Genomic DNA, 16,941 nt, shown 5'->3' with positions numbered 1-16,941 from the left:
TCACACCAAGAGGTTTATGTCGAGATGTAGTTTCATGTGTTTCAATTTTTCCCATTCCTTCTTACCCTGCCAAAGGGCACCACTGAGAAGAGCCTGCCTCTGTCTTTACAGCTTCACATCAGGTATTTATAAACATTATTAAGTTCCCCACTGAGCCTTCTTTTTTCCCCAGATTTATCAGCCTCAGTTCTCTCAGCCTCTCATATGAAAGCAGCTCCAGTCTCTTACTCATCTTACTGGCCCTTTGCTGAACTGTAGTTAGCTCCCCTGTGGAAGTATTTTTTTTTCTATTTTAAAATACTTATAAGCTGGTAGCATTTAAAGTTTTACTGAGCAGATTTGAGTCCAGCTCATTGCTGCTTTGACCATTCTACATTTTGAGTGAATGAAATGTCACTTTGCCTTGAAGCAGAGAACCTGGTTAAGAGTAATTGAGGCAGAAACAACAACAGACAACCCTATGAAACTTCTTTCATTAAGTATTTAACACACCTGGTCTGAGAACTCCAGGACTCAGGCATATATGTTTAGTAGAAGGAACATGAACAGAGTGTTATCTTTTCCAAAGATATTTACTCGGATTGTTTTTCCACTGTTCCCTGTTCTACCTATGGCCTCCATGAAACACGTACTGTCCCAAGAATCCGTATCTAAGGAGAGTTCTTGCACTGCCCAAAGGATACAAATCTGAATCCACTCAGGCCAAAGTAGGTATGAAATCTGTCTAACTGCAAGCTCCATTTTGGAGTAGAGGGGTAAGAAGAAATGCACTATTTCCACCTTGCATCTACCTGTAAAGCCCTTGAAGGAAGACAGCTGCAGGAATTAGTCCATGTTGTATCAAGGGGTCGTGGCTCAATGCCTGTCTGCAGACAGACCAGTGCCGAATAAGTGCAGTTCACCAAAGTGCCTTGCATGACTCCTGACTCAACCTTGCCCCTGGAGAAGCTATGCTGACTGTCTTGAATCACCTCCCTGTGCCTTTAGCACAGCTTCTGGGATGATCTGTTCCATGACCTTCCCAGACAAAGAGGTGAGGCTGACAGGCCAGAAGTTCCCAGGGTCCTTCTTTCTACCCTTTCTAAAGATGGGCACTATTGTTTCCCTTTTTCCAGTCACCTGGGACTTCTCCTGACTGCCATGACTTTTCAAATACCATGGAGAGTGCCTTGGAAACGACATCAGCCAATTCCCTCAGGACTCTAGGACGTACCTCACTGGGTCCCACACACTTATGTACATTCTGGTTCCTCACAAGGTCATGAACTCAATCTTTACTTACAGTTGGAGGGACTTGGCTCCTCCAGTCCCCATCCTACTGTCCATCCTCTTGAGAGGTGTAGGAAAAGAGGTTTCCATTGAAGACTGAGGCAAAAAACTCTTGAGTAACTCAGCCTTTTCTTCATCCTTTTGTGCTGGAGTGACTGTATCAGCGGACAAGGGAAGAGCTACAGATCTCATTTATCTGGACTTCTGTAAAGCCTTTGACAGGGTCCCCCACAAAATTCTTCTCTGCATTGGAGAGAGAAGAATTTCATGGGTGGGCTGTTAGGTGGATAAGGAATTGGTTGGATGGTCAGCTCAGAGTCATGATGGACATCAGGAGGAGTGGTGTTCCCTCAGGGGTCTGCACTGGGACCAGTGCTATTTAATATTTAAACAATAAATAATATAATATTTAGTATTTAAATAATTGATATAAATATTTTTATTATTAATTTAATATCTTCATGACATAGATAAAGGGACCAAGTATACCCTCAGCAAATTTGCAGATGACCCCATGCCGAGTGGTGGTGTTGACACACCTGATGGATGGGATGCCATCCAGAGGGACCTGGACAAGCTCCAGAAGTGGGGCAATGGGAATTTCATGAGGTTTAACAAGACCAAGTGCTAGGTATTGTACCTGGGTTGGGGCAACCCCCAGTATCAACACAGGCTGGGGATGAACAGATCGAGGGCAGCCCTGCCAAGAAGGACTTGGGGGTGCTGGTGAATGAGAGGCTGGATACGTACACTTGGAGCCCAGAAAGCCAAACATGTCCTGGGCTGAATCCATCTGCATCACAGCTCTGCACACATCAGCTGTGAACATCCACACCAAGGTACCCGCAGCCTCCACACAAGGAGTCTACATGTATCACTGAAAGCTCTGCACACACTCCACACGTCAGCTAACCAAGAGTTTGGTGCCTCAGTTTCTCTTCATAGCTTTTGCCAATTTTTAGCATTAAATGGCTTTCAAGCCCACATAAGCCTTCATAAAAATACTAAAAAGATGAAGTCCCCATTAAACCAAGCATGCTGAAGCAGACATAAATTTTGTCAGCATTACTCATTCTTCCACAGCTGCAGTGGGGGAGAATAAAAATCAGAGAAGAACAGTGCAATATCCAGTGCAGTTGCAAAGCAGGAAAATGGGATATTTGCTTTGATCTTACAGAAAAAAGTTTAAGAGAAAGATAATGAGAATTATTTCCCCTCATGTAAGGAGAAAATTTGCTGATAATCAAAAGCTTATTAATTGCCAATGCCCAGCATCCATCGCTAAACCTCCTAGCACACATCTAAAACTTCATACACAAGCAAGTTAGGCATTGGAAGCAGTCACCCAAGAGTCGAGGCTATCAGTAAGAACATGACCTTAGAACAAGAGCAAGCAGACTCATTTAACACTATCAAAGCTGAACCGTATGCCTTTCTAGACTTTTTGCTGCAGATGGTCATTTCTCAGTTTCTTATATTCTTATATGCTTGGATTGAAACCTTCAATGTGAGGAAAAGCACTGAGAAGCCCAATTATGTGAATGAGTCATTCTATCCTTAATCCCCAGGGTCCCAATTGGAAAACACACTAAGCAAGATGAATTGCTTTCAGAGCTTGAATTTAACTTTGAAGAATACGTAGGGAAAGATTGTGCTGCTGCATCAAAAAGTTTGTTTTGTAATTTCATCTTTTTCTAGAGAACTTGAAGCACTGACAATAATTTTTAGCATAAAAGTTTAAAGGCCTCCTGTTTAAACAACTAATACATCATGATGGCCATATAGGTAACAGGAACTTCTGTTTTGGCTTTCACTGGGGAAAAATACCTCCACTCACAAAGAAAAAGGCTAAAAATATAATTAGCCTGACAACTGGAGCCTGATTGCATGTATTGAGCTTTGTTTGGTTTAAAGCCAAACACTGTTCAGTACCACTAAAATTTCACAGAACTCACCTCCAAACACTCAGTGTAGCTGTTCAGAAACACCTAGAAAGACGGAGAACAAAGTTGACTTTGGCTGAGTTGGATCAGACACCTAAAGTGTTTCAATCCACATCTTCCACTGATTGCCCACCTCAAGAACTGGAGCAGCCTGAGGAAGCTGGAAAGCCATCTAACCTGGGCAAAAGGAAAAGATAAAGGCAAAAGATGCACTTGATGTCCTAAGAAAACAAAAGCAACAAAACAGCTACAGAAAAAGAAATCACAAACACCAAAACCACACAAACACGTAGCCAACAACAACAGGAACTTACCAGCTCAGATTCAGGTATGCATAGAAGCAAAGTGTGAGGAATTTTGAAATTCAGAGGAAGTAGCTACTAAAAGCAGAGAGCAGCTGCGGCAGAGAGAGGTTTTGCTTTAAGTCCAAGAAAGTATATCCTAATAACAGTTTCAAAGGCTTTTAGTAGGCCATGTCTTAAGTATTTTAGACACTTAAATTCATAGCCTAGAGGGTTCCTCTGATTTAGTGTGGGCTAATTCTTGCTCAGTGTGGAAGCTTTTCCAAGAGGTAGATGTGGAGCTGTGTTCCTCAAGTAAGTCCCATTTTATCTGGGAGACAGCAAACCTTTCTAAGCTGTCCTCAATAGCCTTCCTAAAAGGAAAATATTTTCCTTCTTAAAAGGGCTACTATTGCTGCCATGACTTTTCTATTGGCCACCCTAAAAATCCCACAATCAATATTTTAACACTACAAGGCCTCCTCAGTCCCACAGGGACAGCAGCTCATTTCCCCTCCATTTCTTCAGTTCTAGGTGACATTAATAAATTCTGCTGCCAAAGCCCTGCTAAACAGCCTACAGCTACTTTGCCCCTCAGCACAAGCACACAGGAGGATTTATATCTCCAGACGGCAATGGTATTCGCAATTATTGTTAAAACAAGTGGAGGAAAGGTCTTGCATTAAGGGGCTGATATTCAGCTCCAGCTGTATCTGAATTCAGATATTACTGAGTCACCTCTCAAACAAGGAAAATGTACAGTTATGCTGTATTTTAAACACCAGAGATTATTTCCCTGTATCTGGAGTGAAGCATGTTATTTTAAGCACCCCTGAGGTTTAGAGTGTTTGTTTGGGGTTCTTTATGGGAGGTTTTTTGGCTATAACTAGTTAATTCTCTTGGGAAAGGGCAGAAATATCTTCTCCCCTATTCATATTTGTTTTAGCCACTCTGCCAAAAATTTGTTCAACTCAATCCATTTTAGTACCCTGTACAAAAAAGAATGGTCCTCAGGTAAAGGACTCAGGAGTGTCTAGCTGGGCCAACCTGTCACAAGAGGGTAAGAGTCTTAAGGAAAACTTGTAACAAACAGGTTTTGTCTATCTCTTTACAGAGTTAGCAGAAAAAGATGCTCTACGTATGCAGGGTATATTGAACAGTTCCATCCAGGGAGTAGTGTATAAAGTTTAAAAATATTTAATTCCTATACTGTGTTTAAGTAGGCTTTGCAACTGAGAATTGCTAGACCTGTTGATATCCACTAACAGAAACACCTACAGATTTTCAAAGAAGAAAAGAAAATTTAAGATGGAATCATCTGAAAAGAACTTCACGGGGTAATTAAAAACAATTGGTTTGATTTGTCCATGTTTCCCTTGTATTGTTCATTTACCACAAGCTTAACTCTACGGTACCTAGGATCAGCAGGGTCCCTATGGTCTCCCCTGTTCCCACCTGTGTGGGTACTTCATGCACACCCACATGATATACCACATCTTTCAGCCCTGTCAGCGGCTCCTTCACTGCGGAAATCAAGCCATGAGCCCCTAAGAGCCAAATCAGTTTTTCAAATTGTGCCTTGCAGTTCACAGTACCCAATGACTACGGACACTACTGAAGACACAGTATTTAACAAAAGAGTTTAAAAATGAAGCTTTGTAGGAGCATCAAAAGCCAAAACTTGTAACCACCATGATCAAAACCATCTAAACAACACAGAAGTGAACAAATTTTTTAGAAAGAGCCAAGAGAGGCAGCTAAAAAGGCAATTTTTGGAAGGGAGCACAGAGTGTACAAAGATGTCATATTGGCAAGCTTGTACCATTTATTTCAGCAAGAGTTGAAAGACAAAAAGGAGAATGACACAGTACAACAGGAAAGCAAGGACAGCTATGAACTCCAGGAGGTGGAAATTGTACAAAAATGAGGAAAAGAAGGAGCAAACTCTGGCAAGTAAGATTATTCAGAAGTGTTTGAGGACCAATTTACAGACATCAAAAATTAAAGTTTATTTTAAAATACATTAAAAGCAGAAAGTTCTGCCAGTGAAACTATAAATACAAAACTAGTGGAAGATCAAGGTGTAACAGGAACCTTGGAGAATTCAAGACTAGCACGTATCTTCCCCACTGTGTCTGTGTCCACTGCGGGAAAAGCTGAGATGTTTCACTGCTTTCCAAATGGCTTAACATGTAAATCACACAATAAAAAGATATTCGTGAACAAGAATAAACAGTATCAAAGTCAATATGGCACTGGCTGAACAATTCTAAATCATTTAAGGATCAGAGACCCAGGTCAGAGTCATAGCCAACTAAAACCTCCTCAGGACCTCAAGACTAACCACTGGCAAAGACAGGATTCTGAGCAAGATGAATAAGTACCAGCTTCTCACAGATGTATATTCTTCTACGAAAGAATGAAAACACTAATAGCAGAAGCAGCAGCAAGCAATTGTGACAATTAAGACTGTTAAACTGAGATTGTTAAACCATCAATGTGGTCCACTGCTTGTAAAATGAGAACTGAATGAAATCACATGGCACAAGTTTGGGCATTTGCACATTGTCTGTACAATCTTTTCATGTTTTCTTTGTTCCCAAACATAAGAGACAAAAGAGCACCTGCCAACATGACCATTATCAAAAACATTAATCCAAACAGCTTGGTTTTATCTAACAAAAAAGCAGATCTCCCATGGGCACTGTGACATTAGGAGTATAATCAATATCGGGGGACAAAAGCTACTCATTTCTGCTGTCAACCAGACAGTTGTGGAACAGGGACAGAAATTCAGGTTCAGGTAGAAATATTAGATTAGAAGTACTGCCTAAACATAACCAGATTAGTATTTCCTGAAAGACAGGTTTACACAGCAGTCAGTTCTAGAAAAGGGAAAGGGGAGAAAAAAGTGTCCTATATGTAAAACAGAGTTTTTTATCAAGATTTCCCACAAAAAGGAAAATCATTTTAGCAGTTCGGAGCAGCAAACAAAGGTGTGAAGGAGTTATACTAGTGCCTTTTCCCAATTTTCATGAATTATTTCAGTTCTGCTCCTTCACTGTTTTGTTAAATAAATGAAACAAGATGTTTTCAAGGTGGACTAAAAGTTCACTTGATCCAAGGGTGTTTTAGTTGGCTTTTTAGTGTTCATTTCAGCATGATACAGGAGCTTTCATACAGCTGTACTGAAGGAAATTTTCAGTTTGGTGTCTGAACGAGGGAGAAGTTATTTTTACTGCCCTGTTTCTGAAATTGCTTTTCATCTCTGTTAGTATATGGCAGTGCTGTCAGCTGTGTCTTACAATGAAGTTCCGTCTATGTTTTTTTAAGGCAACCCAACACTGAAGAAATATTATCTCCTACAGTAGAAATCACTGCTACTGGAGCACTCTGGCATAGTTTTGTCAATGTGTTAATTTGCAGTGTCAAATCTTAAAAGAGTCATGGGGAGCAGACTATTAGCTGTAATTGAAAACCTCTGTAACTACTTCAGGGCTCTAATCACCCCTTCTGCTATCCCTCCTTTATCTAACATTAAATATAAAACCCAGGTAAAGTTGATATCAAACTGCAGCCTGAAGTTAGTAACGCAGTCTCTCAAAAGCACATAGACTATAAGAATGAATAAATAAAACTGAATTATGTTTGCTTCGCCTTTCAGGGAACATTATAGGCGAAAGGAAGAGTTTTTTCCCCCTAATATTCCTTCTATGTATTTCTGTTTCTACATAGTAGAAATTAGTCCAGACTCAGTGAAGTATCTTTTCACTGGGATTTACAAAAAGTTAAATATACCTTCTATTTAACTAACAATAAATAACTACTATGTTCGATACACTTATGACTCAACAAGATTTTATCCATCAACATTTTTATATTTCAGTTCCACTCTCATTCAAAGGAATGATGTGACAAATGCAGATCAACACAAAACAGCCACACAGGGCAAAGGAGCAGTACCAACAGCACAGGTTTGGAAACCTCTGGCAGCCCTAGCACTGGCACTCAAGCCCAAAGACCTTCCTAACTTCTCAAATTCCAGTTCTTTCATGACCTATTGCTGCTGCTTCCTCTTGAGAATTTCAGAAGCATCTCACACAGCACAAAACACACAGTATGTGGAAAAATATTTATTGCACTTGGTAAGGTGGAACATTTCTCCATCATTATTTTCCTTTGATACAAAAGTGCTACAAAGTACATTACTGGACCAGCAAACCCACCAACAAAAACACCCAACAGGAATCTTGGAGATTCTTCAAGGGCTCAGTTCTAGGTGTGACACTAACTATGCATGCTTCTGGAGGGGTCAAGGGCCCAAAGCAGCCCTTGCTGCTGGCCAGTCACTGCCTTCCAAAACATTTCTCTTTGTGAGACTGGATAATCATCGAAGGAAGTAAGTCTAAAGGAGGGTAGGTTTACATTGGATATTGGGAAGAAATGGTGAAACACTGGAACCAGTTGCCCAGAGAGGTTGGAGGTGTTCAAGAACAAGCTGGATGGTGCTCCGTGTAACCTAGTCCAGTGGAAGATTCCCTGCCCATGGAAGGGGGGTTGGAACTAGATGATCTTTAAGCTCCCTTCAAAACCAAACCATTCCATGACACATTCCAAACCCCTCCAGAACTCCAGTTCTGTCTCTCCTTTAGGTGCTTCACTTCCATAACTCTACCTCTAGGCTCTTTACCAGAATTGATGAGCATGTGGGGAACAGCTGGTGGTCTGGCATTGACATAATTGCTTTCATTTCCTTTTTCCTTTACACTCTGACCCATACTTCTACCCCTCATTCAGCTGTGGATCTTGCAGATAGCAAGAGGAGACATCTCCCAGAGCTTATCCTGCTTTCCATCCAGCAGCAGCTTGGGAGCCTGTTTAACCAGCGCTGCTCATAATGAGAGCCTGAGTGCCAAAAACTCTTCTTGCGGTCACAAGGGGCCGCTGTTAACTGTTATAATCCAGACAAGAGAGCTTGGGAAGCCTTCCATGCATCAGCATCAAGCAAAATTCTCAGAGCAAGGAAATTGAGTGTTCAGAAATGCAGGAACAGCTCCTGAACTAGAAGACATATAGGTTTCTTCCAGGTGAGAGATGTCTTTTTTTTTTTTCTTTTTTGTTTCAGGATTTGGATTACTGCTACTGTTATCAGGGAACAGAACCAGTGTACCACTACTATGCTGCTTATTAAGAGGCCACAGAATTACCAGTAATACTTGAACTGACCTTTAGATAGTGCAGATGGCACGCCAGCCTGAATTAGTGAAACTGGATATTGTCATGGTTGGCTAGTACACAAATTAGTGAGAAAAACTATTCCCTGGGGAAAACAAGCACATAAAGACTTTAAAGTAATGTGCATGCAAGCTTCAGTCATAGTCAAAATATAGGATATGATGCTGAATGACACTGAACAGATGAAAGAAACCCAGGGGACCACTGTATTTGAGACCATAGGATGGTATCAAACTGTGCAGCTAAGAAATCGTCACGTAGTCTGACACACCTAGACCAATGATTCCCTTATGATTATTTGTATTACTAAAGCAGCAAGACAGGAAGGGAACCTCAGTCTGAACCTGATTCATAATTATTCTCTGAAGCATCTAACAAAAGTATTTTTCCTAGTTCAAATTAAAATATAAATGGATTTTAAAATGACTGCAATTTGTCTTCACCTTGTGATCACAACACCAGTCTGGTTTCTTGTGCTTAAAGGATCTGTTCAAACATGTCTCTGCTATTCTGGTTATACTATCAACTTTGGAACTTGCCCAAATGAATTGTCAGGAAACTCTCAGGCTGAAGGAGCCTGCACCCAGACTTTTGGTCTAAATGTCTGGTGGTGCTCACTGCTGCTTGGGTAGGAGAAACACCCAAGATATTACTCATAAGAACTAGGATTACAGAACATTGTTCGGTTTGAACTTCAGTGCATGTTGCTGTTCACATACCAATAAACTTCTGGTTTAAGCTGCAGGGAGCAGTCCCTCCTCACATTTTAGAGAAGCATGCATCAGTAAGGGTGAAACAAGTGATCACATTATTCCTCCGAGGTAACAAGGATCTAAACTGAAAAGCAAATTAGTAAGGACATGTCATAAAATTGCCACACAGTCCTGAGTGCTGCACAAACTGACTGGAGGTGGGCATTAGAAGGAGCAGTAGTCAGTCCAGAATCTGCATTAGTAAACAATATCAAAAATGTGGTGAATTATCTTCTCCAGGACAATAATAAAACCAACACAAGGAGGTCACAGTGATAGCTGGACTAATATCTGTTCTTTAATCGTGCTTACACACATCTTCTCCACCTCCTTTTCAGGAAACTGGATTAGAATATAGACATTTTTATCCCTTGGTCAGTCTGGCTGACCATCCAGGCTCATGTCCCTTCAAGTCAGCCCCCAAAGTAGCTCAGCTCTTTGCAGGATTCCCACTTCCCACACAGCTCCAGCCAGACAAGCAGCCCTTTTGCAGCTCACCTCTCCTGGAGGCATTACCCCCAAAAAAGCTTCTCCCCTCTGCCTGTTCCAAAATGAAGGCTGTGCCAATCCTCCCATATCCTCACCTTAATCCTACCTAACCCTCAGGTGCAATGCAGGACACTGAGGACACACATTCCTATTAAGCCTTCATATCAACATGCAGTACTGATGCAAAGATTAATTGGAGTAAGTTTTCAGGAAGGATCTGAAGAAAATTCACATGGCAATCTAGATGGGGGGGGGGGGCGGGCAGGAAAGGCAAACAAGGATTTCAGGAGTTTGTGGCTTCAATTACAAAGGGAAGAAATAACAGGCCTTTTAAAATAAGGATTGTGCCCAAGCAGCTCAGAAACAACTGTAAGATAAAAGTGTAGCCCTTTGCTTTATTAGTCATCTAAACAGACAGAAACTGATGTCAAAATGAGACAGATTAATTCCCTTCCAAATATATGCACTGCAGCCTGCTTAAAGTCTCTATGCATTCCCTTCAACCATGAACCCACTGTTCAAATTCCCACTCTGGCTAATCTCCAGCTTGAATGCATCCTTCTTGCCACTGTGTATTTGCAGTCTTCACAGAACAATAAGCAACACCACATTATCCTTTAAGATTTACCCCCTGGTAAATCCCCTTGCTAGACTCATCTAGCTTGTTAAAGAAATTCTCTTCCTATATTTACTGCAGATAAATTTGGATCAGCAGTAACAACATTTTTTTAATGTACATATTTGTTTCTTTATAATTCCCTTTCTTAAATTGTTCACATTTGTCCTTGTTTACTCATCACCATATATCCTGACTCTTACAATCGGGTTGAAAGTTTACAATTTTCCAGTTCTGTCAGCCAGCAAATAAACCTCAAAAATCTCAACACCAATTCTCTTGTGACTGATTCAACTCCTAAAACATACAGTTCATTGGTTTTAACAGCACATTTTCTTTCACACCAGATATGGTGTACAGTTACACATGGCACCAAATGCAGAACAGTTTTCCTGAAATAGCAAAATAATAGTTGTAAACAACATAGTATTTGTATAGTATATGGTCTGAAGTTGTTGCTTTATTTAGAAGACAAAAAATTACACAGAATCTTTCTGGAGGTTTTTTCTTCCCCATGCATATTTTTGTGTGTGTGTGTATAAGGGCATTTCTCTGGTCTGTAAATAGTTTGTTTGTCCGTATCATTTTTTAAACATGCTGCGCTGCTGAGTGAGCGGCACCTCAGGGTTTCATCGGCTCTTTGCTGTAATTGCTAATACTCTGCTCCATCTTGAAGGATATCTGTTTACTGTATTGTAACAGCATCCTTAAGAGATGCATCCTTAAGCATCTCTTAGAGAGAGAAAATTACCTTGAAAAGCAAATACAAAGACAGAGGTGTGTTGGGGTCTCCCCCTGCCTTGGGGTCCTGGGAGAGAGGCCCTGGGGGTTTCCCTGCCCCTGCTCAGCCTCGTTCCCATTGGTTGGTTTGTGTTCCCCTGGGCGGGCAGGGACCCTCAGGTCCCGTGATTGAGCAGTTCCTCGGCAGAGCCCCGGCCATGCGGCTGGAGAAATAAACATCTCTGAAACATCTATCAAGAATCGGTCCATAGATATTTCTTTCCACGGGCCTCGTTGTCAGATACACGTGTTGCAGTATCCCCACTTTAACAGAGGTGGACTAAAGGCTACAGTAATAAGAGAGTCCATTAAAAAGACAGTTAAATCAATAGAGAAAGACAGAAAAATGGGGTAAGTTTGTAGAGCACTCACCAACACTTAATAACATGTAGTTGCAAGGATAACTACATCAAGTCAGGGAAAAAATCCTTTTTTTAAACATTTTAGCTATTATGTAACTTCTTTACAGTTAAGTTGTGTCCCAAAGGGCTTTGCCCATAAGAAAGGATACAAAGCTATTCTAGGAGACATGGATGCAAGATACATGGATGCTACATTTTCAGGGACACCTCACAGCCACTAAAAAAAGCCCATAGTTGTCAAAAACCCCAAACAAACAAACAAAATAAACCAAAGAAAAAAAAACACATAAACAAGCAAAGAAGCCCCCAACAAAAAACAACCAACCAAAACAAACAAACAAACACAACAACAAAAAACCCCAAACAAACAAAAAACAGTTCTGGATGTGTCCAGACAATGTAATCAAGAAGATCAGACATGTTCAGTGCACTGTGCTGGAGTACCATAGCCTGTCCTGGCCAGCTTCGCTGCCCTTTCCCTCACCTCCCTCTGGTAAATCCAGTTCCTCACCTCTCCACTACCTTCTGCTTGCACAGCCTTTAGAACAAAACCAAGGAGTCCATGTGAGACAACAGTTGAACTTACCCACAAAAAACCAAGTACTTCAAAGAGCTGAAAAAAGCGAGGATGATTAGAGGGCAAAAAGTTAATTTCCATTTTTCTTTATGAAGAACAATACTGTGTTTGTGGCATTCTCTAAACCAGTGAACCATTGCTATGATTCCACAACCCACTGAGATTTTTTACCTTTCATAAGTATTTGATCAGAAAAGATACATTCTCCACCCCACACCTACCTTGTTTCGAGCACTCATTCCTCCTTCTAACTTGTAACAACTGAGAGGTCTTTGTCACACTGTTCTACTGCAGAGGAAGATATCTTCTCTCTCCTTAGACATAGCATCTGCAAATCATCAGTTGCTTCATCTCTCCAAGTGCGTCTTCTAGTACATGTCATAATAGGGCTAAGGCTCAATTTACAGACTTTTTCTTAAGAATTGTGCTGTGTGTATTGATACAAGCTTTAAGGTTCATCTGGTGTACTTCAAAATTTCTTCCTTAGCCCTGGAGAAAAATGCAAAGCTAACAACATACAGGGTAATAAGAGATGGAAAATGCCTTCCTTAATGATTAAATATATATTTATACTAGGGTTTATCTCCCAGATTCAGATGTTTGCTAGGTTTAAGCAGCAAGCCATTTTCCTTGATTCAACTACTTTTTTTTTTTTTTTTTTCTTTCTCCAGGACTTAAGAAATGCGTAAATATAATAGCTGTCCAGAGTGAGACACATAAATGTCTCTAGTATTTAACCTGCCTCTCACATAGCATAGGATTTTCTTTTCCAACTCGACTATATACTTCTTTATTTTTCAGTTCCCAAAGTGCAAGATGGGCTTTAGAGGAGAGGATTACAAGATCCATGTTCCCAGTGTATCCAAATGCCACACATCCTAATTCCATTCTAAAAATCCTTCATTCTAGTCAAAACCAGAACACAACTAGCTTATTAAGGAAGAGCCATAAAAAGGCTCCACAATGGTAACAAGAACACTTTATTGCTATTAAAGGCATGAATCATCACACAGAAGATTAACTATTAACTGTATCATTACTTCATTTATTATTACCTACAGTAACAGGATAGGTGTTAGGAATAATACAATAGAAAAGGCAGCATGATCAAAGAGGACGTGACATCTACCCAGGGCTTGTCCTTCCTCTTCTACCTCACTGCACAATTTCCCTTGCAATGTTGACATCAGGACAATTGACTCCCTGATGGAGTTGTGCCAGGGTCTCGAACACTACTCCTGTCCAAGCAGATCCTACTCCTTGAAGCATGACAGGAATTGCATATTTTGACAGCAGATCTGCCTCCTTTCCTTCTAGAGTAGGTTCTCCCCATACCAGTGTCCACAGAAAAGTCACGTTAAACCATATTACTTTCTTTTTTTTTTTTGGTATCTGCTTTTACTCAGCATAGCTTTACACTCATTCAAACAGAACAGGAACATATAGCATAGCTGGCAAATTTGAAGAGACTATAGTAATTAGAAAGGAGTAAAAGAAGAAAGAGCTGGCTCTTGTCTAGCCAATGACAAAGAAGGTTTTGTTACATTATTGAGCACTCTCTTTTTCATACCCATTTGAAAAGAGTATTTATCTCCCAAAAGAAAATTTTTGTACATCAGAGTGCTTTCAAATGGAAACACAAGGCATATGACAGAGGGACAAAGGGCTCATGTGAGAAGAAAGCTTTCCCAGATTTTTCTGCCTCTCCTGACAGACTTCGACAAGCAGAAAGGTTCTTAAAAAGAGAATTTACCTTGATTTGGCTCTTTCTCGTGTCCATCAACTCCATACATGAAATGAGAAGACTCAAGCAAAACTTTCAGACCCTGGCATCTAGGTCTAGAACAGACCTTGCCTAAAAGCACAAGCAAAGGATCTGCAAATACAGGTTTCTCTACCTTCACACAAAATTTCATCTAAGAACAAAACATGCACTCCTCACGAAAGTCTGACAAAACTCAGATATCCCTTCCTACAAAGGGGACACCTAACATTGTTTCCATGTGAGCTCCGAGTCACTTCTCACAGGAAGGGTATGGTTGTGGAGTTCAGGATCCCAGAGTTCCCGTTAAATCCTACAGCTCCCCTACGAAGCTCCAAAACCACTATTTTCCTCATTAACAGGGGAAGGCAGCAGGCTTTACACTGACCTGGTAGTGCAGGGTCACAAGGCTGGCTGCGCCTTGATCCAAGCTGCTTGTATCTGCAGGGGCCAGTAACTCCTCCTACCCTGATCTCCAATCAGCACCAGGCTCCACACCCTGCTCTGCATAACCCGGGGGATCCCTTCTGCTTGCTGGTCCACACCTATGTCCAAATCTCAGTTACCCACTGTGTTCTTAATGTCTACATTCAGAATGGAATTTGTAGAAACCAAACACACACAAAACAATAACAAACCCTTCCTTCTCCTGCCTTCTGTAATACCCACTGCAGACTGTATGTATGCTTCCTTGTTTTTTCAGCAGACTGGGAATATGTATCACCATCTTCATTCTAAGTTTTAATTCCACTACACTGAAGTTCACCTTGCACTTCAATGACAACATATTTGCTGGGTTGTGTCCTACAGCTTAGCTCTGTGTTGTGCAACTACAGCTCACAACGCATGTTCATTAAAGGCAATGTCACATGCACCTGACATGGTCATGCAAATGCAGGCTAATCTGAACAAAGTCACACAGAAAAGAGACATTAAACAGCTGATGACTCAATGAAAAAAAAAAAGAAAAGAAAAAAAATCCAACTTATTTTCAAGTGTGGAATTTGATTACGCATTGAAACCTGCCTTACAATACTGGAAAAATACACACGACTTCATTAGGCAGCCCTCTAAATCTAGGTTGCCTCTCCTACACACAGAATAAAATGACACAGATTCTCTCTGGACTCATCAGTAGCATGTATGTCTGTGAGGAAAGCCTAACAATTTAATTTTTCCCTGACTATTCCCTTGTTTTCTCAAGAGTTTTCCATTTCCTGTTTCTGCTGCATGGTAGAAGTGTAGCTTACATTTAGTGATTGCCATTGCTGCAAAAACGATATGGGGAAGAACACAGTGGGGGAAAATATCTGCTTTCTCCCATAAGGGTCACTCATGTTTTAGCCCCACTTCTGTGATGCAGTGATCAATTGCATCGATTTATTGGTAATTTTTGTGTAGACTTCAGTAGATTGGAAGCAGATTATACTTAACTCAAGCTTCCAGATTCAAAAATATTTAAATAAAAATGTTCTTCTGCTACTGCCCATAGTTTTATCTGCCTTTAATAAAATGCATGACAATGGAACACACCTGAAAACAAGTCTAGTAATCACTGAAAGTGTGACAGCCAAAAATTGGAAAGGAATTTTCCTTTGAAAAAATCACATTATAGATGACAAAACCCACTGAAATAAGAAAAAAAACTGTGACACCAAATGCATTTCATTTTAATTTACGCTCAATATACCTGTAATCATGCAACAGGCATCCAACAAAGAAGTAAGAAAATCCGTAACTGTGCCAAGGATTTCAAAAGTCATTTAAATTGCAAACTTGTTTCAACTTTTCTTTGATTTACTCCTCAAAAATTTTTAAATATCAAAAGATTGGGCAGTCCCTACGGTAAGATAGCTCAGCACTACATGGTGAACTTTCTTAGTGATTCTTGAGGCTTTAGTAGCACTGACAAAAAATTTACTAACAGTGCATAAGACAAATGCACAGTGAAAAAAAGGCCTGACACTTGTTTTACTTGGAAATACTGGAAATACAGGTTCTCTACTTCCACACAAAATTTCATCTAAGAACAAAACATGCACTCCTCAAGAAATTCTGACAAAACTCAGATATCCATTCCTAGAATGGGGACATCTAACATTGCTTCCATGTGAGCTCCAAGTCACTTCTCTTCTCATAGGAAGGGTACCTTCTATACCACAGAGCTATATCAAATTATATCAAATAATATAATCAAATTTATTAATTTACCTTAATTAATAATAGAAAAATCTCAGCCCATAGGCCTTAGCAAATGTTTTTATTCTTAGAAAGAATATACAAGGAAAAAAGAGTACCTTCAACCTATTATACAACTCACAAATTATTTCAGCAGGTTAATCAATAAGACAAGAAAAGACCATAATTTTACTAACTATGGATCTTCTCTCTATAGTGACAGTTCCAGGTAATTATAACAGATTATATTTTTTTGTTCATTTTCTTATCTGACAGACTTTGCTACAGGCAAACAAAACTCATCATAAAGCACATGATGATTCCAAGAAATACCACTACACCAGGGCCTAAATATCTGGAAAGAACCAAGGCAAGAGATAAAAATAAGTCCTCTTGTATGCTAGGAGAGCCTGTTCTTCATAAGTAGCAATCCACACGTCAGGCACAATGACGGATATATTTCTGTATGATAGGTCAACCTGGCAATCCATTTTCTCATATAAGGAAAAACCTACAGCACCTGAAAAATGACAGTCAAAAATAGAAGGGATAGTTGATAGTGAAAGAAGCTCATACAGACTATATACAAAGATACATGAATACATCATGAAAGACTTTAAAATTGTGGTTCAAAAAAATAACCTTTTGCAGACTTCTCTCAGAAAATAAAAAAAGAAAAAGAAAAAAAGTCCACACA

This window comes from Corvus cornix, chromosome 4 (assembly GCF_000738735.6).
Source record: "Corvus cornix cornix isolate S_Up_H32 chromosome 4, ASM73873v5, whole genome shotgun sequence".
Lineage (NCBI taxonomy): Eukaryota > Metazoa > Chordata > Aves > Passeriformes > Corvidae > Corvus > Corvus cornix.
The sequence above is the reverse complement of the archived record's forward strand: the minus strand, read 5'-3'. Positions refer to the sequence as shown.